The sequence below is a fragment of the Physeter macrocephalus genome, chromosome 13, assembly GCF_002837175.3.
Source record: "Physeter macrocephalus isolate SW-GA chromosome 13, ASM283717v5, whole genome shotgun sequence".
In the NCBI taxonomy this organism is placed as follows: Eukaryota; Metazoa; Chordata; class Mammalia; order Artiodactyla; family Physeteridae; genus Physeter; species Physeter macrocephalus.
In genome coordinates, this window is record NC_041226.1 from 19,928,795 (window position 1) to 19,943,462 (window position 14,668).

The window sequence follows — 14,668 nt, forward strand, 5'->3', positions numbered from 1 at the left end:
TTTTATTCTTTTTGTTGCAATGGTAAATGGGAGTGTTTCCTTAATTTCTCTTTCAAATTGTTCATCATTAGTGGATAGGAATGCAAGAGATTTATGTGCATTAATTTTGTATCCTGCTACTTTGCCAAATTCATTGATTAGCTCTAGTAGTTTTCTGGTAGCATCTTTAGGATTCTCTATGTATAGTATCCTATCATCTGCAAACAGTGACAGCTTTACTTCTTCTTTTCCGATTTGGCTTCCTCTTATTTCTTTTCTTCTCTGATTGCTGTGGCTTCCAAAACTATGTTGAATAATAGTGGTGAGAGTGGACAACCTTGTCTTGTTCCTGATCTTAGAGGAAATGGTTTCAGTTTTTCACCATTGAGAACGATGTTGGCTGTGGGTTTGTCATGTATGACCTTTCTTATGTTGAGGTAGGTTCCCTCTATGGCTACTTTCTGGAGAGTTTTTATCATAAATCGGTGTTGAATTTTGTCAAAAGCTTTTTCTACATCTATTGAGATTATCATTTTTTTTTTCTTTGTGGTACATGGGCCTCTCACTGTGGTGGCCTCTCCCATTGCAGAGCACAGGCTCCGGATGCGCAGGCTCAGCGGCCATGGCTCACGGGCCCAGCTGCTCCATGGCATGCGGGATCTTCCTGGACCGGGGCATGAACCCGTGTCCCCTGTGTCGGCAGGCGGATTCTCAACCACTGCGCCACCAGGGAAGCCCTGTCATATGGGTTTTATTCTTCAGTTTGTTAAAATGGTGTATCACGTGGATTGATTTGCATATATTGAAGAATCCTTGCATTCCTGGGATAAACCCCACTTGATCATGGTGTATGATCCTTTTAATGTGCTGTTGGATTCTGTTTGCTAGTATTTTATTGAGGATTTTTGCATCTATGTTCATCAGTGATATTGGCCAGTAGTTTTCTTTTTTTGTGACATCTTTTTGTTGATATGGTGTATCACGTTGATTGATTTGCGTATATTGAAGAATCCTTGCATTCCTGGAATAAACCCCACTTGATCATGGTGTATGATCCTTTTAATGTGCTGTTGGATTCTGTTTGCTAGTATTTTATTGAGGATTTTTGCATCTATGTTCATCAGTGATATTGGCCTGTAGTTTTCATTCTTTGTGAATCTTTGTCTGGTTTTGGTATCAGGGTGATGATGGCCTTGTAGAATGAGTTTGGGAGTGTTCCTCCCTCTGCTATATTTTGGAAGAATTTGAGAAGGATAGGTATTAGCTCTTCGCTAAATGTTTGATAGAATTCGCCTGTGAAGCCATCTGGTCCTGGGCTTTTGTTTGTTGGAAGACTTTAATCACAGTCTCAATTTCAGTGCTTATGATTGGTCTGTTTATAATTTCTGTTTCTTCCTGGTTCTGTCTCAGGAAGTTGTGCTTTCCTAAGAGTGTCCATTTCTTCCAGGTTGTCCATTTTATTGGTCTATAGTTGCTTGTAGTAATCTCTCATTATCCTTTGTATTCCTGCAGTGTCAGTTGTTACTTCTCCTTTTTCCTTTCTAATTCTATTGGAGTCTTCTCCCTTTTTTTCTTGATGAGTCTGGCTAATGGTTCATCAATTTTGTTTATGTTCTCAAAGAAGAAGCTTTTAGTTTTATTGATCTTTGCTACTGTTTCCTTTATTTCTTTTTCGTTTATTTCTGATCTGATCTTTATGATTTCTTTCCTTCTGCTAACTTTGGGGGTTTTTTGTTCTTCTTTCTCTAATTGCTTTAGGTGTAAGATTAGGTTGTTTATTTGAGATGTTTCTTGTTTCTTGAGTTAGGACTGTATTGCTATAAACTTCCCTTTTAGAACTCCTTTTGCTGCATCCCATATGTTTTGGGTCATCGTGTTTTCATTGTCATTTGTTTCTAGGTATTTTTTGATTTCCTCTTTGATTTCTTCAGTGATCTCTTGGTTATTTAGTAGGGTATTGTTTAGCCTCCATGTATTTGTATTTTTTACAGATTTTTTCCCTGTAATTGATATCTGGGCTCATAACATTGTGGTCGGAAAAGATACTTGATATGATTTCAATTTTTAAAAATTTGCCAAGGCTTGATTTATGACCCAAGATATGATCTATCCTGGAGAGTGTTCCATGAGCACTTGAGAAGAAAGTGTATTCTGTTGTTTTTGGATGGAATGTCCTATAAATATCAATTAAGTCCATCTAGTTCAATGTATCATTTAAAGCCTGTGTTTCCTTATTTATTTTCATTTTGGATGATCTGTCCATTGGTGAAAATGGGGTGTCCCTACTATGATTGTGTTATTGTCGATTTCCTCTTTTATGGCTGTTAGCATTTGCCTTATGTATTGAGGTGCTCCTATGTTGGGTGTATAAATATTTACAATCGTTATATCTTCTTGGATTGATCCCTTGATCATTACGTAGTGTCCTTTTTTGTCTCTTGTAATTTTCTTTATCTTAAAGTCTATTTTGTCTGATATGAGAATTGCTACTTCAGCTTTCTTTTGATTTCCATTTGCATGGAATATCTTTTTCCCTCCCCTCACTTTCCGTCTGTATGTGTCCCTAGGTCTGAAGTGGGTCTCTTGTAGACAGCATATGTACGGGTCTTGTTTCTGTATCCATTCAGCCATTCTATGTCTTTGGGTTGGAGTATTTAATCCATTTACATTTAAGGTAGTTATCGATATGTGTGTCCCTATTACCATTTTCTTAATTATTTTGGGTTTGTTATTGTAGGTCTTTTCCTTGTCTTGTGTTTCCTGCCTAGAGAAGTTCCTTCAACATTTGTTGTATAGCTGGTTTGGTGGTGCTGAATTCTCTTAGCTTTTCCTTGTCTGTAAAGATTTTAATTTCTCCATCAAATCTGAATGGGATCCTTGCTGGGTAGAGTAATCTTGGTTGTAGGTTTTTCCTTTTTATCACTTTAAATGTGTCTTGCCACTCCCTCTGGCTAGCACAGTTTCTGCTGAAAGATCAGCTGTTAACCTTATGGGGATTCCCTTGTATGTTATTTGTTGTTTTCCCCTTGCTGCTTTTAATATTTTTTCTATTTAATTTTTGATAATTTGATTAATATGTGTCTTGGCATGTTTCTCCTTGGGTTTATCCTGTATGGGACTCTCTGTGCTTCCTGGAGTTGATTGACTACTTCCTTTCCCATATTAGGGAAGATTTCAACTAAAATCCCTTCAAATATTTTCTCAGTCCCTTTCTTTTTCTCTTCTTCTTCTGGGACTGGTATAATTTGAATGTTGGTGCGTTTAATGTTGTCCCAGAGGTCTCTGAGACTGTCCTTAATTCTTTTCATTCTTTTTTCTTTATTCTGCTTTGCAGTAGTTATTTCCACTATTTTATCTTCCAGGTCACCTATCCATTCTTCTGCCTCAGTTATTCTGCTATTGATTCCTTCTAGAGAATTTTTAATTTCATTTATTGTGTTGTTCATCATTGTTTGTTTGCTCTTTAGTTCTTCTAGGCCCTTGTTAAACGTTTCTTGTATTTTCTCCATTCTATTTCCAAGATTTGGATCATCTTTGCTATCATTACTCTGAATTCTTTTTCAGGTAGACTGCCTATTTCCTCTTCATTTGTTTGGTCTCATGGGTTTTTACCTTGCTCCTTCATCTGCTGTGTGTTTCTCTGTCTTCTTATTTTGCTTAACTTACTGTGTTTGGGGTCTCCTTTTCACAAGCTGCAGGTTCATAGTTCCCATTGTTTTTGGTGTCTGCCCCCAGTGGCTAAGGTTGGTTCAGTGGGTTGTGTATGCTTCCTGGTAGAGTGGACTGGTGCCTGTGTTTTGGTGGATGAGGCTGGATCTTGTCTTTCTGGTGGACAGGACCGCGTCCGGTGGTGTGTTTTGGGGTGTCTGTGACCTTAGTATGATTTTAGGCAGCCGTTCTGCTCATGGGTGGGGTTGTGTTCCTGTCTTGCTAGTTGTTTGGCATAGGGTGTCCAGCACTGTAGCTTGCTGGTCGTTGAGTGGAGCTGGGTCTTTGCATTGAGATGGAGATCTCTGGGAGAGCTTCCGCCGTTTGATATTACATGGAGTCGGGAGGTCTCTGGTGGACCAATGTCCTGAACTCAGCTCTCCCACATCAGAGGCACAGTTCTGACACCTGGCCGGAGCATGAAGACCCTATCAGCCCCAAGGCTGTGGCGCAGGAAGGCTCCCCAGCTCCTACTCCCCGAATCCTCCTCCTCCTCCTCCCCTCCTCTTTGTCTCTACTTCAGTCTCTGCCGGGTGCTCGTGGTGCCGGCCGGCCCGAGCTGACCAGAGAGAGAACAGGGCGGGAGGGGTTGGCGACAGCGGTGACCAACAGCCACGTGACCATGCCCACGCTGTAACGGCGGCCGCTTCCTGCCTTGCGCCCTCCCTGCACTTCACTTCTAATAACCCTGCGGCTCCTGTGCCCAGGATGCTGGTGCCCAGGTGCCCTCTGGGGCTGAATTTTTTTTTTTTTTTTTTTTTTTTTGTCTCCTGCATCAGCAGGGGACCTCTCAACCACTGTGCCACCAGGGAAGACCCTGAACTTTTTTAAGGGAAGAAATAATAGCATCAAAAAAATTTTTAACTCCCCATAGCAACAAAATTTCAAAAGCTGGAAAGTAAGAACTGTGGCCAATGACAGAGCAGACAGAGGAAAACTGAATCCAAAGCCAGCAGTGGAAAAATTTGAGAAACCAACCAGAATTCCCCAAAGGCTTAGGAATAGGCTGCACCAGATACCTCTGGAAAAGAGGCTGGGGCATGCTAAAACCAGAAGCAGTGGTTCAGAGTTCATTTAGGAAGCAGTTAGACTCCTAGATCTCCTCCCCTCCCTGCACAGCCTGGCCAGTGCCCCTTTCCCCACTGCAGAGAGACTAGAACAGAGGTCTGTAGATTGGAGGACAGCAGGCAGAGTTGAGGACTGGGTGCTGTAGCAAAAACAGAGGGGTTAAGTGAAAAGATGGAGACCCACGGCTCTTTCCCCACTGTGCTCCCACAATGCCTGCAGCCAGAATTGTATCCTTTGGGCATGGGCCTGGAAGAGTCCTCTCTGGGGAATTTGGTCTCCCCAAGAGGAAAAACTTAAAGGTACTGATGTGGGCATTCTCCAAACAAACAGTCCAGCCAGAACGTGCAGTGGAGCCTCTGGTCAAAAAGCCCCTACAGGTTCAGGCTTTCCACTCAGCTTTTCAGCTCCCCATTCTTAAATAGGAGCAGACAATCCACATTTACCAAAGACTGGGGAAGCCTCTTACATGAAATACAAAGACCAAAATGAATAGAAAAAGGCAACTTGGAGAAAAGAGAGACTGTGCAGGTTGAAGAAAACGTCAAATATCCTCTAATTAATATCCTCAGAGCTAAGATATATAACCATCAAATAAGAATATGACCTTAGAAAAAGGAGCATTCAGGGAACAAATAAGACTTCTTGGAAATTAGAAATAGGGTAATATAAATAAAAATTCATTAAATAAAGAAAATAAAGAAGAGTAAATTTCCCTACAATTAGAGCAAAAGAAAAAGAAATGGACAAATGAAAGATAAGAAAAATGAGAATTCAGAACAGGAGATCTAATATACGAAAACAGGTATCCAAAAGTGAGAACAGAGAAACCAGAAGAGAGGAAGTCAGTAAAGACATAATTCAAAAATATTTCCTGAAACAGAGGAGCATGCATTTCTAGAATGAAAGGGCCACCAAATGCCCACACAAGGATTGAAAATAGACTCACACCAAAGTACACCAATGTGAAATCTCAAGACAATGAGGACAAAGAAAAGATGCCACAAGCTTCCAAAGAAGAGGAAAAAATATGTCCTTTATAAAGGATGATGCATCAGAACCAGTTCATACCCCTCAGCAGCAACCCTGAGGACAGATGGCAACAGTCTTCAAAGTTTTCAAAGAAAATGATTTCCAATTTCAAATTCTATATGTACCCAACCCAAACTATCAAGTGTCAAGATAGATTAAAAACATTTCAGACATACAAATTCTCAAAAATTCATATCCTGTGCCTCTGCCTCAGGAATTCTCCAGAAAAAATGTCAAAACATGAAGCGGGTAAAGGAAGAGGGCACAGAATTTACCCAGGAGAGAAGCATCCCTGGGATGCCGGAGAAGGGAGGGCCCAAGATGACAGCTCTCTCTCAGGTCCAGGCTGCAGCATTTTAGGAGGCTTTGGGAAAGACTTTTTGGGAGACTGGTGAAATTATTAGAATACCTGAAGATTCGGAATGCCTTGAGACCAGACATAGACAAATGGCAAATATAAATACATCGAAAGGGAATTCCCTGTCAGTCCAGTGGTTAGGACTCAGTGCTTTCACTGCCGTAGGCCCGGTTCCATCTCTGGTCAGGGAACTAAGATCCCGCCAGCCTTGTGGCACAGCCAAAAAAATTAAAAATAAAAAGAAATAAATACATACATACATACACAATGAAGCAAAGAAAAAGCAAAACAATTACTAGTTCCAGGAACAAAAAAAGGTGTGCAAGAAGGGAAGAGATATCATAATTTACTATACTTCAGCCGTGAATAGTGTCTATAGCCACCGTAACACGCACACTGAATATTCACCTAACCGGGATGACAGCATAAATGCGTCGGCAGGGTGGTGGATGGGGAAGCAGGAGCATGTATGGTGGGGGAAACCGGGGGGAAGACACCAAATCCTTATCTTCTATGGTGGGGACAACTCAGATAATGGCCAACATTGAAAGAGCAAGGAAGAGTATTTCAAACATGTTAATTTAGAGACCTGGTGGTGGACTTCCCCGGTGGCACAGTGGTTAAGAATCCACCTGCCAATGCAGGGGACACGGGTTTGAGCCCTGGTCCGGGAAGATCCCACATGCCGCAGAGCATCTAAACCCGTGAGCCACAGTTGCTGAGCCTGTGCTCTAGAGCCTGCGAGCCACAACTACTGAACCCGCGTGCCACAACTACGGAAGCCCGTGCGCCTAGAGCCCATGCTCTGCAACAAGAGAAGCCCCGACTCCCTGCAACTAGAGAAAGTCCACACGCGGCCAAATAAATAAATAGATAAATAAATTTATAGAGACATGGGAGTGGATGCCAGAAGAATCATCTAAAATAAGTGAAAGGGTGGAAAATCGCGAGGAGGAGCTAGGGGATTTCTGTTTTTCACAGCAAGCCTTGTAGAACTATATGACATTTTAGATTATACACATGTATAACTCTGGGGGGAAAAAACAGAAAATCATAAAAGTACCTATTAATACTCTCTTCAGGAAAAATTAAAGTAAATCTCCTTTCCTCACAGAGACGAGACCCTCACTGCTCCTTATGAATCCTTCTAAAAATACTCTATGGCTGCACACCTATGATTGCAGTAGTGAATATGTGATCCACCATGATCTCTAGTCAGGACTCTTGAAGCTGAGACATCTACACCGCTTTCATTTTTTGAGGCTCCCAATACATTAAGAAAGGAAAAGTTGCAAAAACTTGGGATTATAAAACTGTGGTGAGCTTTACATTAAGAAATGAACACCTTTATCACATACCAAAATGATGTAGGAATTCTAAATTTCAGGATCCATGTGAATGTGAGGCCCAAGCCAGGTGGCCTTCCTGCACACCCTCCCAGCACCCCCATCTCTGTGATCAGCCTTACTGCAGGATCCTTCTCTGATTTTACAGTCTGCTCCCACCCCGCCTGTTATTGTGCTATTTCCTTCCCTTCTACAGAATGTGTATTATTCTGTTTGCCTTCATTGAACTTCATTCCGTTCCTAGCAACTCCTCCAGCATTTCCTCACCCTGCTGTCACCTGTCCTTTGAATCAATATGCTCTCCATCTTAACAACCCTCATTAATTAATTAATGCCCTCCTCTGCCTGCTTTCCATTTTGGTACCACATTCACATTTAATGAGCTCACCCTTTCATTATTCAGGTCATTGATGAAACGTTACATCACCAAGCTTAGTCTCTGTGGACACCACATTGTTATGCTCTCCAAGGTTAATCATAATCCACTGTATGCATTCTCTAGGCATGTGGCAACTCCTAATTTTGGGGTTTAGAATTTAAATTTTAGACCAGTGGTTTGCAAACCTGGCTGCCTACTTAGAGACACGGAGGGAGATTTTTAAAATATGGATCCTGGATCTTCCAGCAATCCTATCATACTATATTAAAAACTTGGCCCAATAAATGAGCCTGGTTGTCTTAGATATAGAATCTTCTTTGTCTCTTCAAAGAAAAGAAAAGGAAAATACCAGAGATGGTTGCAGGGCCTTGCAATCCGAAGAAGTGACAGGCTGTCAGATTTTAAGTTCTAGTTTTCCTTTTCTTGCATTCTAAAGAAAAAAAAAATTAAGAACTTGGTCATGGGTATTGTATTAGTTTCATATTCTTGCTGTAAAAAAATTTTGTGTTGTTTAAAGCCCAGATTTAGTGGCTCAAAACAACACAAATTTATTATCTTACAATTGTGGAGGTCAAAGTCTGACACAGGTCTCCCTGGGCTAACATCAAGGAGTCAGCCATGCTCTGATCCTTTCTGGCTCTGTTTCTTACCTTTTCCAGCTTCTAGAGGCCACCCACATTCTGTAGCTTGTGGCCCCATTTCTCCAGCAATGTGGAGTCCTTCTCATGCAGTTATCTCTCTGGCTCTCTCCTACCTCCCTCTTCCATTTTTTTTTTTTTTTTTTTTTTTTTGTACGCGGGCCTCTCACTGTTGTGGCCTCTCCCGTTGCGGAGCACAGGCTCCGGATGCGCAAGCTCAGCGGCCATGGCTCACGGGCCCAGCCGCTCCGCGGCATGTGGGATCTTCCCGGACCGGGGCACAAACCTGCGTCCCCTGCATCGGCAGGCGGACTCTCAACCACTGCGCCACCAGGGAAGCCCCCTCTTCCATTTTTAAGAACTCTTGTGATTATGTCGCACCCCCGCCCCAGATTATCAGGATAATCTCCCCATCTCAAGGTCAGCTGATTAACAACCATCTATTTGTGCCATGTAACCTGACACATCCACAGTTTCAGGGAGTAGGACTTGGACGTCACTGGGGGTGGAGGCATTGTTTTGCTTACCACAGGGCACATTCAGTTTTCCCCTAATAATTTTTAGGTAACATAGGCGTCTCGTATTCGAGGCCTTCTCCAGGGGCTGAGGGACCTACTGTGACCAGGGCCTGCCTCCACGTTGGGCTGCACAGCAGTTGCCCGCCCTCGGTTCTGGAGACCATTTTATTAGGCCAGTAGCCAACCTCTCCCCGACCGCATTGATGACTGCATTCAGTGTAAGCTGGAAATCTGTCCCCTGGGCACTGGCTGAGGGGCAGCCTGGGACAGGAACAATAAGATCATCTCTGTGTTAAGCTCCATGTGCTCAATCTCCATGGCTGCACAAAAGGTTCTAAGATACAAGCTCCCATCTGGAGACCCTGAGCTTTCCTATGTTTCCTGTTGACTCAGAAGCTCAAGAGGTGGGACCCAGGGATCTGTGTTTTTAACACTCCCAGTTTAATTCTGTGTATAGTCAGGTTTGGGAAATTCTGGTTTAGACTATATTTTTCAGTTTAATGAATATATGGTAATGATTAAACTTTAAACCTTGGGACTGCCCTTGTGGCGCAGTGGTTGAGAATCCACCTGCCAATGCAAGGGACACGGGTTCGATCCCTGGTCCAGGGGGATCCCACATGCCGTGGAGCGACTGAGCCCATGTGCTGCAACTACTGAGCCTGCAAGCCACAACTACTGAGCCCACGTGCCGCAGTTGCTGGAGCCTGCACGCCTGGAGCCCGTGCTTCGCAGTGGGAGAGGCCACCGCAGCGAGAGGCCCGCGCACCACAGCGAAGAGTAGCCCCCGCTCGCCGCAACTAGAGAAAGCCCGTGCACAGCAACGAAGACCCAAAGCAGCCAAAAATAAATAAATAAACATTAAAAAAAATTTAAACCTTGCTAATTTAAGATGTATTAGTAACATCTATTTCTTTTTTGGAAATGTCAGATCTATATCTATATAGCTATATATATCTATATCTATATAGCTATATCTATAGATCTATATCTATATCTATATATATCTATCTGATAGAAGAACAGATTAAAAGGATGTTCTATTTAAGAAAAATCAATGGATTAAAACCAGACTTTCAAAAATAGCAACAACAATAATAATTAGGAGGTAATTATTCACATTACAAAAAGCATTCACTATATCATTTCCTTTAAACAACACATCCCCCTGGGTCTCTTTAAGTATCAGTCAGCTGACAAACTTTCTGTTTATATATTGCTTTTCAGGACTTATGTCCTGAAGGAGTTGGGCTTGCAGTTTGTCGGATGTGATTGGTCTGTAGGGTCTGTCGCCCAAGCCTTCTTCCTGCAGTGTCCCTGCTGCCAGAGCACAGGTGTGCTCTTCCGGCTTGTTTCGATAGTTAGGCTCACCTGGCTCCACCTCTAGGCTCAGCCCTGTGCCCATCCCTGGGATGACACCTGAGGTCACAGGCATTTCAGGATCCCCAGCTCATCACTGAAAACAAGCATCAACTTGCCCTGAGGTCCTCCCTTCTGATAATTGGGCTCTCCATTTTCTTCCCCAAGACTACGGTTTGAGCTTCACTTGGGGTCTCTGCCTTCCTTGGAGCTTTCTTACCTCTCCCCTCAATGGCAGGCTCTGAGGACATTTAACTTGAAACCTTAACCATGTGCAGACCCTGAGCTTGTCCCTGACCGGACAGGCCCAGACTCACCCACCGGGAGCGTGGGAGCGGCAGCTATGATGGCCAGGCCATTCTCGTACCCTCACTACCCACTGTAGACTCTCAGTAATGCCCTCATGTTGCTCTGAGTGCATAACCTTAGCTGAACTTTCTTCATCTGGGCTCTGTGTGCAGCCTTGCGCTCTCCCTGGTCTGCTGGTCTGGAGCCTTAATTCTCTGTTCATTTTTGTGTTTCTTCTCCTTCGAGGATTAGACCCTATTCTCCATATCCTCTGCTGCTCATTGAGATCCTGCTTCAAACCAAACAGACACTCTGGATCCATCTTACTGTGAGCAGTTCCCCTCTTCCCTCTGAGATGGGATGAGCCTCAAACTTCAGCGCCCTCGGGTGCAGTTGTTTGCTCTGCTGTCCATCCCTCATGAGACCTGCCCTGAGACAGCTTAGCTTCCATCTGGCCTTGTGGTGTCCTGTTGTTGAATCCCAATTTTGCCTTGTAATAAATGTGAGACCCTGGACAGTTTGTTTAACTTGTTTGATCCTTGATAGATTGATAAGTTACTTCTCATCTAAATGATCTGATCTACTTCATAAAGGAGTTGTGGAATAAGGTATGTGAAGTGCCTTGTGGGTGGCATATGGCAGGACAATATGACTATTTCTTTTTTCTTACTTGTTCACTGGTGACTACTGGTCTGAGTGGCTCAGAGCCCCTCACATCTCATGGCCAAACAGGTCCAGAAATTCTTATCTGGATAACCTATCTCATCTGTCCTTCCACTGAAGTCAAGAAAGGCCTGAGCCACTTGCAATTTTTGAGGCTCTTAGTATATCAAATAAATGTTAAAAGAATGAAAAAACAAGACACACTGAGAAAAAATATTTGCAAAACACGTATCTGATAAAGGACTTGTGTCAAAATTATGCAAAAAAACCCCCTCTTAAAATGCAAAATAAGAAAACAAACAACCCAATTAAAAAGTGCACAAAAGATCTGAACAGATACCTCACCAGAGAAGATATACAGATGTCAAACACTGATATGAAAAGATGTTTTAACATCATATGTCATTAGGAAATTGCAAACTAAGACAAGATATCCCACCACTTACCTTTTAGAATGGCTAAAATCCAAAACACTGACAATACCATATGCTGGTGAGGACGTGGAGCAAAGAAACTCTCATTCATTGCTGGTGGGAATACAAAATGGTCCAGCCACTTTGGTAGACAGCTTGGTGGTTTATTATAAAACTAAACATACTCTTAACCACATGATCCAGCATTCGCACTCCTTGATTTTACCCAACTGAATTGAAAAGTTATGTTCGTGCATAAACCTGTATATGAACATCTTTGTTCATAATTGCCCAAATTTAGAAGCAACCAAGGTATCCTTGATTAGATGAATGGATAAATAAACTGTGGTGTATCTAACAATGGCATATTATCCAGTGATAAAAAGAAATGAGCCATCAAGTCATGAAAAGACATGGAGGAACCTTAAATGCTTATTGCTAAGTGAAAGAATCCAATCTGAAAAGGCTATAAACTATATGATTCCAACTCTATGACATTCTGGAAAAGGCAAAACTATGGAGACAGTAAAACAATCACTAGTTGCCAAGAGTCCAGGGGATGGGCAAGTCCAGGGGGATGGGTGAGGGGTGAATAGGATGAATAGAGGGTTTTTAGAGCAACAAAACTAGTCTGTATGATACTGTCATGGTGGATATGTGACTTTATGCGCTTGTCAAAACCCATAGACCAAGTACAACACGAAGAGTGAACCTCAGTGTAAATCATGGACTTTAGTTAATCATGTATCAACGTTGGTTCATCACTTGTGACACATACACCACAGTAACGCAAAATGTTAATAAAAGGAGGAACTGTGTGTGAGAGTCAGGAAGGGGAAGATATGGGAACTCTGAACCATCTACTTAATTTTTCTGTAAATCTAAAACTGTTCTAAAAAGTAAAGGCTATTAATTAGATAAAAATAAATACTAGAACAGGGTTCATTTTAAGTGTGGTATATTTTAAATATCTCCATTTAAAAACTCAGTGATTTTGAAACAAACAAAAATATATTATGCAATATTCTTGTGCTTCTCATAAGGTAATTGTGGGATTATAAAGGTCTTAATTCATGATGCATGACAGATGAATGGTCTGGTAATGGGAGGCATGTTCCGAACTGTATGATGAGAGTTGCCTTCTTACAGTCCTCTTAGTGCCTCTCTGTAATGTATATGAAACTTGCCAATAAACAGCTCAGAGACCTTCGTACATGTGAGGCCTGTTAAATGGAACACCGTGATGGGCCCTATTTGGCCTTAGCTTTGTTCTTCCAAGCCCACCTCTGACTCTACCAGTTCTGCTCTTGAGCTGCAGTTGGGTGGCTGCCTCCAGGTAGACACTTCTGGTGCTGACTTCCAAGCCTCACCTGCTTGTGATGCCCCATTCCTATCCTCTGCCCACCTATCAAGCCCCCAGGAGTCTGCCTGGGCACTCACAATTCTGATCAACCACCATGACTCTAGCCACTGTGTTTTGCCTGCTAGACTGGACTTCCTCCTTTATCTGGAGCACATTGGGTTAGTAGCTCCCAACAGAGAGGGGACGAGAGATTAAAAAAGAAGAAATGGTTTCGTCCTAAACAAGTCCTTCATGCGGGGTCACTTCTTTGTCTAGCTTGTACTTCCTCTCTTCCCAGGGGTGGGCCTAGTTCCAAGATAGACAGAAATGAACACACTTGCTGACTTCCCCTTTCTCTCACTTTTTTCAAGTTTTTTCTAATTATGATAGTGGTAGGTACTCCTAGAAAATTTACAAGTCACAGAAATGCAGAAAGAAGCACAGGGAAAAAAATCATCCCAAACTCTGTATTACCCAGGGGCAACCATTACTGTCATTTTACTTGTGTCATTTTCAGCTCACTCCGTATTGACTCCTGAGCCCCTCGCACAATTGGATTTTGCTTCCTCCGCTTTCCTAGAACTCCTCTCCCAAAGGTCCGTGTGTGTCACAGGCAACCTTCCTGGTGTGCTCTGTGTTCTATCTCATCTTCCTTCTCAAGGACTCTACTTCTGCCATTGATTACCTTTTCCTGCATTATCAGTTTCTCTCCTTTATTGGATCACCCCCATCGATCTGCAAACCTGCCTTAATATTGCTCATCTTAAATTCTTTCTTAACGCCATTACCTCTTCTCTGCACCTCTTTATAGTAAAACATCTCAAAAGAGATATCTATATTTGCCTTCTCCACTTTCTCACCTCCAGTTCTCTTCAGTTTGCTCCAGTGGGGCTTGTCTTCATCACTCTACCGAAATGACTCTTATCAAGGTCATTAATGACTTCCGTTTTGCTAAATCTAACAGTCAATTCTCTGTCTTCATCTTCACTTCCCAGTAGTATTTGATATAGTTCACTCCTGCTTCATTCCAGAAATAGTTTCTACTCTTAGCCTCTGTTGACAGCACACCCTCCTGGTTTACCACTTATTTCACTTTTCCTTTTCAGTCTTCTTTGCTGGTCCCACCTTCTATGTCTGACTTTTAAGCCCTGATTCCAGGGCTTGGTCTCAAGACTGCTCCTCTCGCCAATCTCTACTTGGTAATCTCACCAATCCCATTGTTTTAAATTCCATCTATATGATACTGACTCTCAAGTCTATATTTCCAGTTATAACCCTTAGGATTAGTTTAGTTTGCATGTATCAGAAAAAATCCCCAATAATATGGTAGCTTGATAGTCATCAGAAACCCTGGAACTTCTCTTTATGTGTTTTATTATCCTAGCCCTTGGCTTCCATCCTCAAGGGTACTCCATTATTTCAGGATGGCTGCTGGAGCTCCAGCTAAATCATCCACATTCCAGACTGCAGAGGGAGAAAAGAGGGAGGACACATTGACCCAGCTGAGTCAATTTCCTTGAAGTAGCCTTTGAGTTTCTTCACAAAGCTTCTGCTTACATCTCATTGTCCAGAGCTGCAAG